The following is a 21,097-nucleotide window of genomic DNA, read 5'->3' as shown; positions in this document are numbered from 1 at the left end:
TGATGTTTGAAAAGGGAGTGAATCTGAAAATAAAGATATCATTAGGGGTTTTTTTCTAACTGTAATGGTGTACTTTTTTTGGTACTTCTTTCTTAGTTAAGTTTGAATACTAGACAAGTGTAGAGCCTAAAGAAGATATAATAATTATTTTTATATTTAAAAAATTACACTTGAAACAAGACTTTGGGCAATGGGATTTTACAGGTACTCTTATGAGCTGGTTCTGTTTTCATAGCTTGCGTTATGTATTTGGCACAGGATAAAAATATGGTCTGTACAAGTGTTTGGCTTAGTGGGGGCACATAACAATAGCAGTGAAATCACCACAGTGCAGGCATTTCCCAGATTTCCTCACTGATAAATCCAAGATTGGAATTATCTCTTAAATACTTGAGGGATACTTTTGATGGATTTGTGGAACCTATATTCGAATACTATTTTTCAGATATTGTACACATAATATTTTTAGTAGATTGATCTAGAAAAATAAGGATAGAAGATGCCTGTAGTTGATAGCCAATGGAACTGGAACAGGTGGTACACAGATGCTTTTTATAGAAGACATAGTACCAGAACATAATTGTGTCAGAAAAATGATGATCACAGTATTTATATTCACTTAAGGAGATTGTTAAATTATAACAAGGCTCTAAGAAGTCCTTGTTGGCTTAGCTGTGTCTCATTTTACTTTTTATCTGATTATAGGCTTGTAAAGTTGTTGGCCATTTCAAAACAAACTTTTAATCAAGTATTTTCTACTCTAAATGGATCTATAGATCTATAGATCTATAGATCTACTGTTTAATCTATAGATACCCATTATCAATAATGATAATTTACTGATTGACAACAAGCTTTTAGTTTATGTGTATACATAATGACATACTTTTTTTTTTGAGACAGTCTCACTTTGTCACTCTAGGTAGAGTGATGTCACAGCTCACAGCAACTTCCATCTCCTGGGCTTAAGCTATTCTCTTGCCTCAGCCTCCTGAGTAGCTGGGACTACAGGCGCCTGCCACAATGCTCAGCTATTTTTTTGGTGCAATTCTCATTGCTGTTTTACCTGGCCAGGGCTGGGTTCAAACCTACCACCCACCCTCGGTATATGGGGCCAGCTCCCTATCCACTGAGCCACAAGCACTGCCCATAATGACATACTTTCAAATGCTCAGTGAAATAAGGGAGAGGTGAATTTTTTTTTATTATTATTATTATTATTTTTTTTTTTTTGTAGAGACAGAGTCTCACTCCATGGCCTTCGGTAGAGTGCCATGGCATCACACAGCTCACAGCAACCTCCAACTCTTGGGCTTAAGCGATTCTCTTGCCTCAGCCTCCCAAGTAGCTGGGACTACAGGCGCCCGCCACAACGCCGGCTATTTTTTAGTTGCAGTTTGGCTGGGGCCGGGTTTGAACCCGCCACCCTCAGTATATGGGGCCGGCGCCCTACCGACTGAGCCACAGGCGCCGCCTGGGAGAGGTGAATTTTTAGCTATGCTCTTAGCTGAGGTTGTCAGAAAATTCATTTTCTTTTCTTTGTGTTAATCAAAATGATCTTTAGTTGAGGAACAATTTACATAGTATTCCTGTTTTTATTTAGGTTTACCTACACCAGAGTGTTGTCCTCTAGAGACCTTGGCTTCGTATATAAATCTGAACAAAAGTTTGGGCATGTAAAAATTTGCTGAACTGAAAAATAAGAACTCTCTATAAAGATGCATGAAGATTACATCTTAATGTTATTGTAAAATTAAGAAAGAAACTCTTAGATGAGATTGTACAAGTAATATATTAACATGCCTAATGGATGGTTATTTTATTTTTGTTTCCTTTTGTCAGTTCTCAAAGCCACTTAGTTGCAAAGAAAATTAGTTTTATGGTAGAACAGTTTCTGTAAGGTGGAAGAAGCTATCATGGCTGCAGTGGCAGGACATGCAGACAAATCAGTTTTGATCTCAATAGCACATTCCCCGTTCTGCAAAGACCCTTATGCACATTGTATAATTGCGTGTAAACATTTTCATATTGTTAAACACTACCGGATCCTCAATACTTCTTCAAAATATTGCCATAATTGATTGAGACATTTTCATGGATTTTCTGAGAATTGAAATTTGAGTACTTTTTTTGAGAAACTATTAAATCACAGATATACTAATGAATATTTTTATTAGTCTTTTGTTTTATGAGAGTGCCATATTAACTAGCTATTCTTTAGAGATGTTTAATTCAGGCCTAATGTTAATATATGGTGTTAGTAGTTGGGTGTACCAAACACAGCCATTACATATGGATGGAAACCTTTCCAATCTTCAAATAGTACCCTCTTCATTTTTCATATGGTGGCATATTGTTAATGAAGGCTGATTGATGTTTTAAATTTAAAGCTTCTATACCTCTGATTCTTTATGAACATCAAATTGACTTATGTGAGGTATGAATGCAGTTCTGTATTCTGCTAAATTACCTGTGAAGTTCTTGAAAGATTGTATTTCCATTGTATTCAATGGAAAAATAACAGTATGAGATAATTGTAATTTTTTCAATGGATTTAGGTTATAGAGGTGACCATTTAGTTCCCAATTTAATTGTTTTACTTTTTTTGCAGAGATGGGGGGGGGGACCTAGATTGTTTTCACTTTCTGTCATGTGTTTATATTTGTTTATAAATAAGGTGTTCGTTGCTCAATGTCAGTAGTTCAGTGATTAGGGCACCAGCCACATATACCAGGGCTGGTAGGTTTGAACCTGGCCCAGACCTGCTAACAACAACTACAACAAAAACATAGCCGAGCATTGTGGTGGGCACCTGTAGTCCCAGCTACTCGAGAGGCTGAGGCAAGAGAATCACTTGAGCCCAAGAGATGGAGGTTGCTATCAGCTGTGATGCCATGGCAATCTACCGAGGGTGACATAATGAGACTCTTCCCCCACTCCCACCCCCAAAAAGGTGTTTGTTATTTGCAAAATGCTTTATCTTTAATTTTTGCGTGCATGTGGTTTTTAGAACTCCTGGAACCTGGTTCTTGTTCTTGTTTTTCCCTAAGGGGATCATATAACACATTGAGGGATGATAGTAGGGCAAGAACAGAAAAAGCTATTTGACCACAGGTATCATCGTGACAGTGATTCTTACTTTAGGTCTTATGGTTCTCTTGGCCTTGAGAAATCAAGAAGTTAACTAAAAATAGGAGAGCAGGGGACCAGGCACACTTGAAGGATGAATCAGTGTTTACATGCTGCCACTGCTGCCTGTTTGGATGTGGATTGGTAGCAGACCTGTGCTGTCAATATTCCTGTATCCCTCCTCCTATACGCACATTGTAACCAGATCTTAAGCCCAACCAGCTGAGTTTAGTGACTTTGTACTTCCACATTGAGATACTCTGTTACTTCATGATACACTGGGCTTTCCCAATAAAATAATCACTTTAACACAGAATGTAACATAATGTAAGTCTATTAACTAAGAAAAAAAACTTGGTTATAATAATTTTACCACAAACAATGTTTCACCATAAAACAGTATTTTATCATATGCTCCCAAAAGAGTGTTGTTTTTGTCTTAGGTTTTTATTGTGGGTTTAGTTAAGCTTATGAGTTGTGGAGAGGACAAGAGAGGTGGTAATGTAAGTATCTATTATCTTGATACTTTTTTTGTTCTCTTGAAATTATTGACAGATAAATTCTAGTAGGAGGTGCGAACCATGGATTCTGCTAATTTAGGATCTTCCTATAGGTAAACTGTATCACTGAAATATTGGAAATACCTGCAAATTTGTTTTAGTGTGAAACTTTGAGAATAAGTTAAATTGATGTCAGTTTCATCAATATAACATTGGCATAAAAGCCAGAGATTGCCAAAACCATATGTTAAAAATTTGGCCCATGGCTCAGCGCCCATTGCTCAGTGGTTAGAGCGCCGGCCACACACATCAGGGCTGGTGGGTTTGAACTCGGCCTGGGCCTGCTAAACAACAGTGACAATATTAACAAAAAAATAGCCAGGCTTTGTGGTGGGTGCCTGTAGTCCCAGTTACTTGGGAGGCTAAGGTAAGAGAATTGCTTGAGCCCAAGAGTTTGAGGTTGCTATGAGCTATGATACCAGGGTGACATAATGAGACTATGTCTAAAAAAAAAAAAAAAATTTTTTTTTTGCCCCAATCCAATCCATTTTTATAGTATGTGATGGAGTTTGAAGTTTTGAGCCAGTTTTTTATTTTCTATCAATTGGATTTTGGGATGTGGCATATTTAAAAATGAAGATTTTTACCAATCAACATATCAAACTGCTAGCTTTGTTAGAATAATAATTAAAATTTTAGATATTCAGCTTCTTTACTGGTATGCAGTGGCATGCTGCCAGTAGCTTCATCTGTATTTACAACTGCTTTCATCAAACTACCACTAAATTTTGACTGTCATATAAAAACTGTTGCTATAACGGAGGATATAAAATTGTTATCTGTCAGGTTTTTAATTCATTGAACTGTGACAGTTCTGGATGTGGTATAGAATGAGGTGCACCCTCATAGTGGAAGTCCTAGTTTAAAAGCAAGTTGGAACCATATATTCTTTGGACTGTATCAGTGGTCCTCAACCTTTTTAGCACCAGGGACCAGTTTCATGGAAAACAGTTTTTCCACAGACTTGGGTGGGGACGGGATGCTTTTGATACGAGTCTGCAAGCAATTGACTTATCATGATCTCTGTGCAGTCAAAACTTTCTGCTAATGATCATTTGCAGCCATTCCCCAGTGCTAGTAATCCTACCTCAGCTCCATCTTGGTTCATCAGGCATTAGATTCTCATAAGGAGTGCGCAACCTAGATCCCTCGCATGCCCAGTTAATAGTAGGGTTAATGCTGCCACTGATCTGGCAGGAGGCTGAGCTCAGGCTGAGATATGAGGGATGGGGAGCAAGCAATGGGGAGAAAGCAGTTGTAAATACAGATGAAGCTACTGGTCTGTGACCCAGGGCTTGGGGACCACAGATATATGTGACAGTGTTTCTAAGTAGTGTGTAAGAGTGCATAGTCAGGGCAGCACTTCAGCCAGAACTGAAGTATAGCCAAGAGCATGATAATGTAACTGAGGAGGCAATTTAATTTTTTTTAATATGCTGCCCTAAATTCTACTGCTTAGAAGTGGGACATAAAACAGAGAAAAATCACTACTAAAGAGTTTCACAATGGTAGGAAATGGTTCAGGGTTTTTGTAATTGTAACAGATTTCCTCATTGTCTTGGAAACAGTGCCCCTGCCCTGTGCTTACTAAGGAAAAGTAAACTATCTTTTGAAAAATATAAAAAGAAAAAAAAAGGTTTTTGGTTTGCTCACTGAAAATGTTTTCATTTAGGATTAAAAATATTAAAATCGGGCCGTGCCTGTGGCTCAAGGAGTAGGGCGCCGGTCCCATATGCCAGAGGTGGCAGGTTCAAACCTAGCCCCTGCCAAAAACCACACACACACACACACACACAAAAATATTAAAATCAGATGAAAAATAGCTAGATAGCTGGGTATGGTGGCTCATGCCTGTAATCCTAGCACTCTGGGAGGCCAAGGTGGGTGGATTGCTTGAGCTCATGAGTTCGAGACCAGCCTGAGCAAAAGCGAGACCCTGTCTGTACTAAAAATAGAAAAACTGAGGTAAGAGGATCGCTTGAGCCCAGTTGGAGGTTGCTGTGAGCTATGATGCCATGGCACTCTACCCAGGGCAACAGCTTAAAAAAGAATTGTTTTTATGTTCTGGTTTATACATCTACAGACTAGTGTAATTTGTATCTGTTAATGTGCATATTAGATAAGCTTTATTAGGTAAAATTGGATTTAGCCTTATTTTAGCTTGAGTACAACTGTAATATATCATTTGCCTAAGGAAAATATTTTAACACTAATTTTATATATTTAAAAAAAAATCTGGGCGGCACCTGTGGCTCAGTGAGTAGGGCGCCGGCCCCATATGCCGAGGGTGGTGGGTTCAAGCCCAGCCCCGGCCAAACTGCAACAAGAAAATAGCCGGGCGTTGTGGCGGGCGCCTGTAGTCCCAGCTGCTCGGGAGGCTGAGGCAAGAGAATCGCGGAAGCCCAAGAGTTAGAGGTTGCAGTGAGCCGTATGACGTCACGGCACTCTACCCGAGGGCGGTACAGTGAGACTCTGTCTCTACAAAAAAAAAAAAAAATCTTCCTCTGGCTTGGCATCTGTAGCTAAGTGGTTAGGGTGCCGGCCACACGCACCAGGGCTGGTCGGTTCAAACCTGGCCAGGGCCTACTAAACAACAATAACAACAACAACAACAACAAAAAAGCCAGGCCTTGTGGCGGACACCTATAGTCCCAGCTACTTGGGAGGCTGAGGCAAGAGAATCACTTAAGCCCAAGAGTTGGAGGTTGCTATGGGCTGTGATGCCATGGTACTCTACTGAGGGCAACATAGTGAGACTTGTCTAAAAAAAACAAAACAAAACAAAAAAACTCTTCCTCTTTTTACAGCTTGGGATATGAACTATTTGTTTGTTTGTTTTTAATATTTATTTATTTTTTGAGATAGAGTCTTAGTCTGTCACCCTTAGTAGAGTGTCGTGGTATCATAGCTTACAGCAACCTCAATCTCTTGGGCTTAAGCCATCCTCTTGCCTTAAGTGCCCACTACAATGCTTGGCTATTTTCTATTTTTAGTAGAAATGGGATCTCGCCCTTGCTCAGGTTGGTCTCAAACTCCTGAGCTCCTACCTTGTAGAGGGCTAGGATTACAGGTATGAGCCACCGTGCCTAGCTGAAATATGAATTTTAAAAAAAGATTTTATATATCACTCGGAAACCATAACTTTAAAAATTTTTTACTGTATACAAATTAGTAATAACTTCCAAAAATAGCATATTTTGTATTTATGAATCAAGTTTCATCAGTTGTGAATTCCTTTAGGGACTTTTAAAGGCAACCACAGAATTTAAAGGTAGAAGAAAATTGCTTCAGATGGCTATTCTCCAGTGTTTTGGAGTGTTTTGTACACACACAATCAAGTGAAACTACAACAAAAATCCAGCATATTTAAATCACTGTAATGGCCGGGCATGGTGGCTCATGCCTGTAATCCTAGCACTCTGGGAGGCCAATGTGGGTACGCTGCCTGAACTCTCAGGTTTGAGAGCCAGAGTGAAACCTCACCTGAGCCAGAGTGAAACCTCATCTCAAAAAATAGCTAAGTGTTGTAGTGGGCGCCCGTAGTCCCAGCTACTTGGGAGGTTGAAGACCAGAGAATTTGCTTGAGCCCAAGAGTTTGAGGTTGCTGTGAGCTGTGACGCTACAGCACTCTACTGCGGGCTACAAAGTGAGACTCTGTCTCAAAAAAAAATCACCGTAATGACCATCTGAACATGGACATTGGTTCTGTAAAATTAAACAGAGAGTAAAGGTTTCATTTTGTTGATATATCCCATGTATTTCAAAGATTGTCTATTGATATATTATAAACCATTATAATATAAATTATAAATGGTCTTGTGTTTTGGTATAATTAAGCCCAGAGGAATAGTTTGTCTTTCCAGTTATTAGAGCCTGTCACTTTACAAAGTTTGTCAGTTTCTTCCCAAACTTTCCAGAAGCTTTAGGTGTTAGCAATAATTAATTGCATCGCTGATGTACTTTTTAACATGTTGGTGAATGGTATGCTCCTGTTGAAATAGTTTCATTTAATTAAATTTTATGTTTAACAAGCGTTATGTGAGAAATACATTGATGTGTAGAATTCTGCATTGGGTAAATGGAAACACTATTTATTATTATATTCTATCTCAGTTTATGTTATTTAATTGCATTGTTGTTTCGCTGAAAAGTAACTCCATCTTGAGCAGAACCTTTATAAGACTGAATGGTCGCTTTCAAGTATTCATGTGTACTTTGTATTAATCTAGAGTTTTCAAGAGTTAAGAGTTTCTCTAGCCTTATGGCTATTTGTTGATAGACCAGACTATCCTGATTTAATTTCAGGCCTAGGGCAATACTGTATAAAAGACAGAGGAGTTGACAATAATGTCAATACTAATTTACATTTATTGAGCAATTTCTATTTGCCAAGCATTATTGTAAGTACATTGTATATATTATTCCATGTAATCTTTACAGCAAGCCTATAAAATAGGAACTATTTAATAGTATTCTCCTTATTCTACATATAAAAACAGTGAAGCCCAAAGAAGTTAAGTAAATTCTGCAAGGTCATGTAGCTGTGAATTGTCAACTTGCAGTTCGATAGTCAATTTTGTTTTGTTTTGTTTTTTGAGACAGTCTCAGTATGTCACCATCGGTAGATTGCCCTGGCATCACATCTCACAGCAACCTCCAACTCTTGGGCTTAAGTGATTCCCTTGCCTCACACTCCCAAATAGCTGGGACTACAGGCGCCTGCCACAACACCCAGCTATTTTTTTTGTTGTTGTAGTTATAATTGTTATTGTTGTTTGACAGGCCCTGGCCAGGTTCGAACCCACTAGCCCTGGTTTATGTGGCCGGTGCCCTAGCTGCTGAGCTACAGGCGTCAAGCCTGACAGGCAGTTTGATTCCAAAGCCAGAACTTTTTTCTTTTTTGTTTTTTCCTTTTAAGTCCCTCCCCTTCTCTACTAACACTCTTCAACTACTATACTTTCTGGGGTTTATGTCAGATTCTGTTGGCAAATAGATACCTGAAAGCGTTTTACTCTCTAGTCTTAATTTCTTCGGCTATAAATTAAGGAATTAGATTCAGTTTCTCAGGTCATTTCCACTTGTAACATAAGAATTTTGTCCATCCTGATTTACAGAATGTGATGTGTCTAATGTTCTGTTTGTAACCTTGTGATCCCCTGTAGTATAAAGGTTAGGCTGTTTTCCAAAGTCACACTGTTAACGGGTGATGGAGTGGGATCTAAAATCAGATCTTTTTGTAGATTTATTGGTTTTGTTGGTTACCTCACTATTTCATATCTTTTATTTAGTATATATATATGTATACATGGGTTAATAATTAAATTTAATTGATTTCCTTAATTTTCTATTTGTATGTTTTAAGTTTGCTTGAAACAATGAGAAATAACATTATTTTCATTTTCTTAAACTTTTTCTCTCTGAATACCAAATATAAACATGTTCATTGTATAAAATATAGAAATTTCAGAAATATTTAATATAGAGAGTAAAAGAGCCCGTCAAGGAGTAACTATTATCAGTGTGATATTTACTTATTTAAATATACATACATGCTCCATGTGTTGTTTTTGTTGTTGTTCAATAAAGTTTTATTTTTCCAAATATGTGGTTGGTTGGACCCTGTTCTTGAATCTTCACCAACACCTGGGGCATCTCCACCCTTGGTATTTCTGGTATAAATTACTTGAGCTTTGTGCTTTAAAACCGTTTGATAAGTCCTTTACTAAGGAGCTCCTGAAGGGTTGTTCTGGCCAGGAAACCAAATTTTAGTCTCTCTGAGACCACAGCTGGGGTGATAAGTTTATAGTTGGGAACTTCCTTACGGAGTTTGTCATATGTAGCTTTGTCAAACAAGACTAGGTTGTTGAACCTGTCCTGAAGTTTACCTTTGGACCACTTATTCTTTTGGCCTCGCCCCCAGATTTGTTCACTGGGTCTTTGTCTTTTTTGTCTGACTTTCTGGCATCTTTCTTCTTTTTGTCGTCCTTGGGAGGCAATGCGAAGCTCAGAGAGGAACTGCCACTACTGCAGCCTAGCTAAGATGTCGTACAAAAAGCTCCATGTGTTGTTTTTGAGGACATTCTGTTCTTTTTAAAAAAATTTTTGAAACTTTTATTTAGGAAATAATTATAGATTCGTAGGAAGTTGCAAAGATAGTACAGAAAGAGTCTATGTACTCTTTTATCAGTTTCCTGCAATAGTTACACCTTATATAATTATAGTGTGGTATCAAAAGCAGGAAATTGACATTGGTTTGATGTGTATATACAGTTCTGTGTCATTTTCCCATGCATGGATTCATGTAACCATTGCCCCAATCAGGATACAGAACTATTCCATTGCCACAAAGATTTCCCTGTGCCACCCCTTTATACCTTCAATCCCTGACACATAACCCCTAGCAACCACTAATATGTCTGTTTTCCATTTGTATAATTTTTTCAGTTTGAGAATGTTACATAAATAGATCGTACAATGTATGACCTTTTGAGATTGGCCTTTTCACTCCGCATAATGCCCTTGAGACCCATTCAAGTTATTGTGTGTATCAATAGTTTATTCATTTTTATTGCTGAGTTGTATCCCATGGTATGGATATGCCACAGTTTATTCACATATTGTAGGATATTTTTTTTTTTTTACGTGTTCTGGCTATTATAAGTAATGCTTCTATAATTATTTGTATATGGGTTTTGGTGTGGATATAGGTTCATTTTGTTTAGTTTTCTAATAAACTGCCAAACTCTTTAACCAGCATGGCTGCACAATTTTACATTCACACCCACAGTGGATGAGAGAACCAGTTTCTCTGTATTCTTGACAGCATTTCACATTGTCACAGTTTATTTTAGTTGTTCTTGTAGGTGTATAGTAACACTCATCAAACACTCATCATAGTCTTCATTTACATTTCCTTAGTAGTTAATGATATTGAACATCTTTTCATGTACTTATTAGCCATTTGTATATCCTCTTTTTTTTTTGAGACAAGTCTCACTTTGTTGCCCTTAGTAGAGTGCTGTGGCGTCATAGATCACAGCAACCTCAAGCACCCACGCTCAAGTGAGTCTTTTGCCTTAGCCTTCCCAGTAGCTGGGACAAAGGGTGCCTGCCACAACACCTGGCTATTTTTAGAGAGAGGGCCTGGCTCTTGCTCAGGCTGGTCTTGAACCATGAGGTCAGACAATCCACCTACCTCAGCCTCCCAGAGTGCTGGGCCACTGCGCCTGGACTTTGTATGTCCTCTTTGATTCCTTGTCTCACGTCTTTTACCCATTTTCCTTTTTTTTAGAGACAGAGCCTCAATTTATTGCCCTTGGTAGATTGCTGTGACATCACAGCTCACAGCAACCTCCAACTCCTGGGCTTAAGCGATTCTCTTGCCTTAGCCTCCTGAGTAGCTGGGATGATAGGTGCCCACTATAACGCCTGGCTATTTTTTTTGTTGCAATTTGGCCGGGGCCAGATTCAAACCCGCCACCCTCAGTATATGGGGCTGGCACTCTACCCACTGAGCCACAGGTGCCACCCTCTCTATGTATTTTTAATTTTTTTTATAAATGTCTTCATAAATGTAACTTTCTCCTGTGTATTAATACGTGGTTTAGAAATATGCCAAATATTTTTTACTAGTCTGTAACTTATCTTTACATTCTCTTCTCTTTTTTTTTTTTTGAGACAGAATTTCACTTTGTCGCCCTCAATAGAATGCTGTGGTGTCATAACTCACAGCAACCTCTAACTGTTGGGCTCAAGCAATTCTTTTGCCTCAGCCTTACGAGTAGCTGGGACTACAGGTGCCCACCACAACACCCGGCTATTTTTAGAAATAAGGTCTCGCGCTGGCTCAGGCTTGTCTCGAACCTGTGAACTCAGACAATCCACCCACTTTGGTCTCCCACAGTGCTAGGATTACAGGTGTGAGCCACCTCGCCTGGCCTGTCATAGGATCTTTTGTAAAGTAAAAGCTTTTAATTTTGTGAAGTCTAATTTATTGATATATTTTTTTAATTGTGCTTTTGGGTGTCATTTCTAGGAAGTCTTTGCCCTAAGTCTGGAAAATTTTCTCTTATATTCTTGTCTAAAAGTTTTGTACTTTTACACTTCACGTTTAAATTCATGGTCCTTTTTTTTTGAGACAGAATCTCACTATGTTGCCCTTGGTAGAGTGCTGTGGCATCATAGCTCACAGGCTTAAGCGATTCTCTTGCCTCAGACTCCCAAGTAGCCAGGACTACAGGTGCCTGCCACAGTGCCTGGATATTTTTAGAGATGGAGTCTTACTCTTGCTCAGGCTGGCATTTTAATGTTTGAGACTGCAAAGTGCAAAATTTGTGATTCAAAAAGCCTTCATCATTTGGCAGCTGCACTGATATAAACATTTTTTCTGATGTAACTGGATATCTTTGATAAATTCCTCTGCTGGTAACTAAAAAGTATTTAATATTTATGAGACTGATTTGGGTTTTTTGTTTGTTTGTTTGTTTTTGAGACAGAGTCTCACTCCATTGCCCTACGTAGAGTACAGTGGCATCATCATAGCTCACTGCAACGTCAAACTTCTGGGCTCGAGTGATCCTCTTGTCTCAGCCTCCCAGGTAGCTGGGACTACAGGCACCACCACACCTGCCTAATTTTTCTATTTTTTTTTGAAACAGAGTCTCATTTTGTCACCCTTGGTAGAGTGCTGTGGTGTCATAGCTCGTAGCAACCTCAGACTCTTGGCTGCCAACCACAATGACCAGCTATTTTTTAGAGATAGAGTCTTGCTCTTGCTCACACTGGTCTTGAATTCCTGAGCTGAAGCCATCTGCCTGCCTTGGCCTCCTGGAGTGTTAGGATTACATTTGTGAGCCACAGCACCCAGCCTTAATTTTACTATTTTTGGTAGAGACAAGGTCTCACTCTTGCTTAGGCTGGTCTTGAACTCTTGACCTCAAGCAATCTTCCTGCCTCTGCCTCCCAGAATTGTAGGATTACAATTCTGATTCAATTCACAGTGAAGCACTGTGCCAGGCCAGGACTTAGTTCTTATTTATTTATTTTTTTTTAATTTGAGACAGAGTCTCATTTTGTTGCCCTTGGTAAAGAGTACTGTGAGGTCATAGCTCACAGCAACCTCAAACTCTTGGGCTCGAGCGAATCTTTTGTCTCAGCCTCCTGATTAGCTGGGACTACAGGCGCTTGCTACAATGCCCAGCTATTTTTAGAAACAAAGTCTTGCTCTGGCTCACACTGGTCTTGAACCTGTGAGCTCAGGCAGTCTACTCACCGTGGCCTCCCAGAGCAGGACTTAGTTCTTACAGAAGGGCCGTGAGCTCATGTGAGGCAGTGAAGTGTAGCGGGTATGAACATGAACTTTGAAGTCAGATTGCCTGGGTTGAAAACTAGCCTGTACCACTTACTACTACAAGTTGATCTTGAGCAAGTTACCTAACCTGCTTTACAGTTGTCACATCTGTAAAATGAGGAAATTAATAGTACCTCTTTTATATAGTATTGTGAGGATTATTTGGACATATGAATAAAACACTTAGAACAGTTCCTCACACACTATAAATCCCACAAGTGTTACTTGTTGTTATATCCTGAAAATGCACTGAACACAATTCAGACAGGACTTGAGGAGTTTGTGAGTTAGGGTATGCATTCTTTTTTTTTAATTTTTTTGAGACAGAGTCTCAAGCTGTTGCCCTCGTAGAGTGCTGTGGTGTCGTAGCTCACAGCAACCTCAAATTCTTGGGTTCAAGCGATTCTCTTGCCTCAGCCTCCCAAAGTAGTGGGAACTATAGGTGCCTGCCACAACGCCTGGCTATTTGTTGTTGTTGTTGTGGTTGTCATTGTTCTTTGGCAGGCCCAAACCGGATCTGAACCTGCCAGTTCCGGTACATTTGGCTGGCACCCTAGCCCCTGAGGAGCCGAGCCAGGGTATGCATTCTTTTTAAGAAGCAACACTCTGCTGATATCAAATACCATCCACCTCCACATCCTGTCTGCTTCCTAGAATTTTAAGGAGATATTGATTGGATAGCTGATAATCTCAGTTGCATGATGTCACTCAACATGTAAAAGTTAAAAGAACATATCCTTTTGGGATTTTTTAGTTCAGAAAAGATTAACTTGTTCACACTAAGAAACAATATGTTATGTTTGTCTACTATACTTCCTTTGAAGGATATGAAATTTGTCCTGGTTGAATATGCTTTCCCATTTTGTGCAATGAACTCTTCCTAGGTGATACACTTTTTGCTTGTCTTCACAGAAAAATTAAAATGACTATATAACATTTCCTATATTACTTTGAATCTTAAATCTGTTTTATCAGTTTAACAGCCCTGTAAAATTAATCTGGTTTAGTTTTTTTAAAATAACAGATTAATTCTGCAATGCACTTTGTATAAGATTAAAAGAATACAGCATTCTGGGCAGCGCTTATGGCTCAGTAAATAGGGTGCCGGCCCCATATACTGAGGGTGGCAGGATCAAACCTGGCCCTGGCCAAACTGCAACAAAAAATAGCCAGGTGTTGTGGCGGGTGCCTATGGTCCCAGCTACTTAGGAGGTTGAGGCAAGAGAATCGCCTAAACCCAAGAGCTGGAGGTTGCTGTGAGCTTTGATGCCACAGCACACTCTACCAAGGGCAACAAAGTGAGACTCTGTCTCTTAAAAAAAAAAAAAAAGAATACAGCATTCTGTTAATATAAAATACAAAACCAAGGAAAACTAAACTATATTGTTTGTAGATACATGCTTAGGTGGTAAAGCTATGAAGGAAAACAAGGGAATATCACAAAGATAGATTTGTAGTTACCATGGAGGGTGGGAAAGGTTATTGATTAGGAGTCGTAAACAGTGATCCTGGGCTGGTGACCTAGTGGTTGTTACAAAGTTAAGGGAAATGGATAATTGCAAAGATTTGGATGGAAAGATTTGCTTTTTTATCCAACTGTTTGTATTGCCCTACTATTACATGCACATCTCTGGCTTGCTTGCCTAAATAGCACAGAATTCAGACATTGAGGAAAATGCATTACTTCTTCCATAAAAGGGTCTTTTAACAAAAGTTGACACTTTGTAATACAGAATTCCTACTTTCTTCCACACTTCTTTCTGTATTATGAATCATCTAAAAGTCACTGGGGTCTTGTTTCCATTGTGCTTTTCTTCTAATTCTATTTATTTGTTTTTTTGAGGTAGAGTCTCACCGTGTTGTTCCAGGCTAGAGTGTCCTGGCATTATAGCTTATAGCAGCTTCAAAACTCCAGGGTTTAAGCCATCCTCTTGCCTCAGCCTTCCAAGGAGCTGGGACTAGAAGTTCCCACCATAACGCCAGGATAGTTTTTCTATTTTTAATAGAGACAGCGCCTTATTCTTGCTCAGACTGGTCTTGAACTCATGAGCTCAAGCCATCCTCCCAACTCAGCCTCCCAGAGTGCTAGGATTATAGGCATCAGCCACCGGGCCTGGCCTTTTCTTCTAATTCAAAAGATATTCTTTATGTTCTCCTTTGGACTTCTTTAAAGTTGAAATGATTAGCTAGTTTCATTTGACATCTTCCAATTTGAATTCGTCATCTATATTGAAAAAGGAAATTAGGTAGTCTTAGAATAGTAGAAAATGGTTTCTTTATACAGCCTTAGGTATTTAGTAAAGTATAAAACAAAGCCACCAATGTTTTAAGAAACATCCTCAAAGCCATCTGAATGGTTATATGAATCCTTATTATTGGAAATTTATGTTAAGTTTACCTGTGATCTTAACCACTGACATCATAGTATAGTGGTTAAGAGTAAAAGAAATAGACTGGGCATGTGGCTGACACCTGTAATCCTAGCACTCTGGGAAGCTGAGACAGGTAGATTGCCTGAGCTCACAGGTTTGAGACCAGCCTGAGCCAGAATGAGACCCTGTCTCTAAAAATAGGTGGGTGTTGGTGGCGCCTGTGGCTCAGTCGGTAAGGCGCCGGCCCCATATACCGAGGGTGGCGGATTCAAACCCGGCCTCGGCCAAACTGCAACCAAAAAATAGCCGGGCATTGTGGCGGGCGCCTGTAGTCCCAGCTACTCAGGAGGCTGAGGCAAGAGAATCGCTTAAGCCCAGGAGTTGGAAGTTGCTGTGAGCTGTGTGAGGCCACGGCACTCTACCGAGGGCCATAAAGTGAGACTCTGTCTCTACAAAAAAAAAAAAAAAAAAAAAATAGGTGGGTGTTGTGGCGGGTGCCTGTAGTCTCAGCTACTCGGGAGGCTAGACAAGAGAATCGCTGGAGCCCTGGACTTTGAGGTTGCTGTGAGCTATGACGCCCTGGCATTCTACTGAGGGAGACAAAGTAAGACTCTGTCTCAAAAAAAAGGCCGTGCCTGTGGCTCAGAGAGTAGGGCGCTGGCCCCATATACCCAGAGTGGCGGGTTCAAACCCGGCTCCGGCCAAACTGCAACAAAAAATAGCCAGGCATCGTGGCAGGCGCCTACAGTCCCAGCTCCTTGAGAGGCCGAGGCAAGAGAATTGCCTAAGCCCAAGAGCTAGAGGTTGCTGTGAGTTGTGATACCATGCACTCTACCAAGAGCAACAAAGTGAGATTCTGTCTCTAAGCAAAAAAAAAAAAAAAAAAAGTAAAAGAAATAAACAAGAAGGCAAATCCAAAATCAAGGTTTTCTAAAGACTGGCCCTGAATTTGACTCCCTCCCCCTAAAAAAAGAGCAGGGACACTGTTCTAGACTAAAAGAGATGTAATGACCAGGTGAAATGCATGAACCTAAGTTGAACCCTTAGTTTTTATGATTCTAAGTTGATTTTGGTGGGGGAAACAAATATAAAAGATATTTTGATAATAATTAAGGGTGACATTATAGTTAATTTTCTTATGTGTGGTAATGGGTATTGTACTTACATAGGAAAACATATAGGAATTCATCATTGTTATTTTTAGATGATGTACGTGTGCTATATCATAAAAGGAAAAAAATGTGATAAATCTTTAAATTTCCAGCAGGATTTAGTAGCTTTATTTTAAACCTGTCCTTTAGCTCCAAGGAAGAGTGGTATGAAATGGTAGAATTTTGAATTTAGTTATCAAAATTTTTGGAGTTGATTTTAACATAAATTCAGTGATCCTGTTTAACTCTTGATGGGGTTGTAAATTAGTACAGCCATTATGAAAAACAGTATGGAGTGGCTCGGTGCCCATAGCTCAGGTGATAGGGTGCCAGCCACATACACCGGAGCTGGCGGGTTTGAACCCAGACTGGGTCTGCCAAACAACAATGACAACTACAACGAAAAAATAGCTGGGCATTGTGGCAGGGGCCTGTAGTCCCAGCTACTTGGGAGGCTGAGGCAAGAGAATCACTTAAACCCAAGAGTTTGAGGTTGCTGTGAGCTGTGATGCCATGGCACTCTGCCCAAGGTAACAGCTTGAGACTCATTTCAAAAACAAACAAACAAAACAGTATGGATATTCATCAAAAAATTAAAAATAGAACTACCATGTAATCCAGCAGTCACAATATATCCAAAGAAATAAAATCAGTATGTTGAAGAGACATCTGCATTCCCATATTTATATATGTGTGTACATTATACAATGTGTGTATCATTAAACAATGTATAATGTAAACAATGCAGTGACTCCTCAAAAGATGTGCTGTTCATAAATATGTACAGTTATTATATGTCAATTATAAATAAAATAAAAGCTTTGAAAAATTGGATAATTGACAGCCAGTTGGGAAGGTGAAGTAGGAAGATTGCTTGAAATGAGGGAATTGGAGGCTGCAGTGAGCTGTGATCATGCCACTATGCTTCAGCCTGGGCAATAGTGAGACCTTCTAAAAAAGTAAAATAATTGGGGAATTGAGTGGGTTATTAAATTATTTTAGTACATTCATTTTTTTGTACATTCATTTAATAAATGCTTAAGAACCTATTATGTGCCTATCATATAGACCTTTAGTAATCTTTTTTAAAAATTTATTATTTTTTAATTTATTTTTATTTATTAAATCATAGCTGTGTACATTAATGCAATCATGGGGCACCATACACTGGTTTTATATACTGTTTGACATATTTTCATCATACTGGTTAACATAGTCTTTCTGGCATTTTCTTAGTTATTGTGTTGAGACATTTACACTCTACATCCAGTAAGTTTCACATGTACCCTTGTAAGATGCACCGTAGTGTGATCCCACCAATCACTTTCCCTCCACCCATCCTCTCCCCTCCCTCCCCTCCCTCTCCCTCTTCCCCCTATTCTTAGGTTATAACTGGATTATAGCTTTCATATGAAAGCCATAAATTAGTTTCATAGTAGGGCTGAGTACATTGGATGCTTTTTCTTCCATTCTTGAGATACTTTACTAAGAAGAATATGTTCCAGCTCCATCCATGTAAACATGAAAGAGGTGAAGTCTCCATCTTTCTTTAAGGCTGCATAATATTCCATGGTGTACATATACCACAATTTATTAATCCATTCGTGGATCTATGGGCACTTGGGCTTTTTCCATGACTTAGCAATTATGAATTGGGCTGCAATAAACACTGGTACAAATACCTTTGTTATAATGTGATTTTTGGTCTTCTGGGTATATACCTAGTAGAGGAATCTTTTCCCTTTTATTTTTAGATCTCTAAGTGTTCTCCAAACATCTTTCCAAAAGGAACATATTAGTTTGCATTCCCACCAGCAGTGTAGAAGTGTTCCCTTTTCTCCACATCCACGCCAACATCTCTGGTCTTGGGATTTTGTGATACTTACTATCATCTTACTGGAGTTAGATGATATCTCAAAGTAGTTTTGATTTACATTTCTCTGATGATTAAGAATGATGAGCATTTTTTCATATGTCTGTAGGCCATGCGCCTGTCTTCTTCAGAGAAATTTCTCTTCATAGTAATCTTCTTGGTCACCCTTGTTATCTTCCCTAAAAATAAAACAAAAGTAACCTAATAAACAAAAACTCACTAAACTCTCTGTATTTTGTCCTTCCTTTTCTTTTTCTTTTATTTGTAGTGCAGTATTTGTCTACTTTCTCATTCTTGATACTATTGAGCATATTTAATAGATGAAATGGCCATATCAGAGCCTTTGTTTTGTTTAAATTATTATTATTATTATTTTGTTGTTGTTGCAGTTTTGGGCGGGGCCAGGTTTGAACATGCCAGCCTTGGTATATGGGACCGGCACTCTACTCCCTGAGCCACAGGCACTGCCCTGTTTAAATTATTAATGAAACATTCTTACTACTCAAGTCTTTTCCTGATGACACCAAGTGCTTGCTTGAGTGCTTATTGAAATAAAACGTGTCATTCATTCCAAAGAATGCAAGAGTACATATTTTTAGTGAGAAGAGAGTTGAAAACCATATCCTGCTTAGTTTCCCAGGACAGTAAAGGAAAAAAATATACTCTGCTTTACCTAAAATTAAACTAGAATGTGGAGGCTAGGTGCTGTGGCTCATGCCTGCAGTCCTAGCACTCTGGGAGGCCGAGGCCGGTGGTTTGCTTAAGCTCAGGAATTTGAGACCAGCCTGAGTAAGAGCAAGACCCCCATCTCTATGCTGGGTGTTGTGGAGGGTGCCTGTCGTCCCAGCTACTGGGGAGGCTGCTGCAAGAGCAGCAGAACCCTGAACCCAAGAGTTTGAGGTTACTGTGCGCTATGATGATGCCACAGCACTCTACACAGATCAACAGAGTGAGACTGTTTCAAAAAATAAAAGGGAAAAGATGCTAAGTGCCATTTCATCTGCTATAGTCATTGAATCAGTGATGATTCATAGATGGGAATGTTCCTTTTAGTCAAGTCATCATTTTTAGTAGTGACCAGATTGTCCTGCAGCTGGTTAGTCACAGAGGTAAGATAGGGGCAAAGTCAAAATTTCTCCTTGCAGGCTTGGCGCCCGTAGCTTAGTGGTTAGGACTCCAGCCACATACACAGGGGTTGGCAAGTTGAAACCTGGCCCGGGTCTGGGGTCTGCTAAACAGTAATGACAACAACAACAACAACAACAAATAGCCGGGTGTTGTGGCAGGCGCCTGTGGTCCCAGCTGAGGCAAGAGAGTTAAGAGCAACTTAAGCCCAAGGGTTTTAGGTTGCTGTGAGCTGTGACGCTACATCACTCTACCCAGGACAACATAGTGAGACTTTGTCTCAAAAAAAAAAAAATTCTCTTTGCAGTTGTGGGATGCAACCTCATTGGTTGAACCTAATGTATGGTATTTACAATTTTAATGTAATGGAACACAATTGAGGAGATTTGGATGACTCTAATGGGATGTATTAAGGACTCATCAAGTTGCTATGCTATGGTTAAGAAATACCAGATTTATGTCTTCCATTCATGAACAGAAGCTTTTCAAAAGAAGGTGGACTCATGGCCAATAAACATGAAAAAATGCTCAGCATCACTAATTAGGAAAATGAAAACCAAAAGCACATTGAGATATCACCTAACCCAAAGTGAGAATGGCTTTTTATCAAAAAGTCCCAAAACACCTAGGGACATTTGTGGACTATTTCTTTGGAAAAACAATGTTTTTAATAAAAGGTTACTGTTACCAAAAAAAAAAAAAAAAGAAAGAAAAACTCCCCAAACGAGTGGGCAGTGGCAGCTCATTCCGGTAATCTTAGCCTTCTGGGATGCCAAGGTCAGAGGATCCCTTGAGCTTAGGAGTTTGAGATCAGCTTGAGCAAGAGCTGAGATCGTATTTCTGCTAAAAATAAAATTAGCCATGTTGTGCAGGGTGCCTGTATTTATAGTTACTCAGGAGGCAGAAGCAAGAGGATCATTTGCACCTAGGAGTTTGAGGTTGCTTTGAGCTAGGCTGATGCCATGGCACTTTAGCCTGGGCAAAAAAGTGAAACTCGGTCTCGTACAAACCAAAAAAAGTCCCGAAAAATAGATGCTGGAACAGTTCGATAGATGAAAGGAACAGTTTACACCGTTGCTGGGACTGCACGGTAGTACAGCTTCTATGGAAAATAGTAGGAGATTCCTCAAAGAACTGAAAGGAGACCTACCATTTGATCCCGTAACAATCTGGATGGAAGTAGAGGCCATTCTCCTTAGTGAAATGTCACAAAAATGGAAAAGCACACACCACATATGCTCACTATTTAATTGGAACTAACTGAATAGCACTATGGTACACAGATGGAAGTAAAACTCAATGGAAAGCAAGCAGAAAGGAATAGGTAAAATCATACCCAATGGGTACGGTGTGCACTGTCTGGATGATGGGCACACAACTTTGTCTTAAGCTATACAAAAGCAGTCCATGTAATCAAAACATTTATTCCACTATAATATTCTGAACAATAAAATAAAAATAGGATTTGAAGTATTTTTGGAAACAATAAATTCTGAAATGTCATTAACAGATAATAGATTTAAAGTTATGTTTATAAT

The 21,097-nt window shown here is 39.3% G+C and overlaps 1 protein-coding gene across 3 annotated transcripts in view; it reads left to right on the top strand.

Annotated features, from left to right (window-relative positions):
• The window catches only part of SAMD8 (sterile alpha motif domain containing 8), a 66,466-nt gene that overhangs the window by 980 nt on the left and 44,389 nt on the right, over positions 1-21,097 (top strand). The gene's annotated exons all lie outside the window — the stretch shown is intronic.

The sequence above is a fragment of the Nycticebus coucang genome, chromosome 3 (genome assembly GCF_027406575.1).
Source record: "Nycticebus coucang isolate mNycCou1 chromosome 3, mNycCou1.pri, whole genome shotgun sequence".
NCBI lineage: Eukaryota > Metazoa > Chordata > Mammalia > Primates > Lorisidae > Nycticebus > Nycticebus coucang.
The sequence above is the reverse complement of the archived record's forward strand: the minus strand, read 5'-3'. Positions and strand labels throughout refer to the sequence as shown.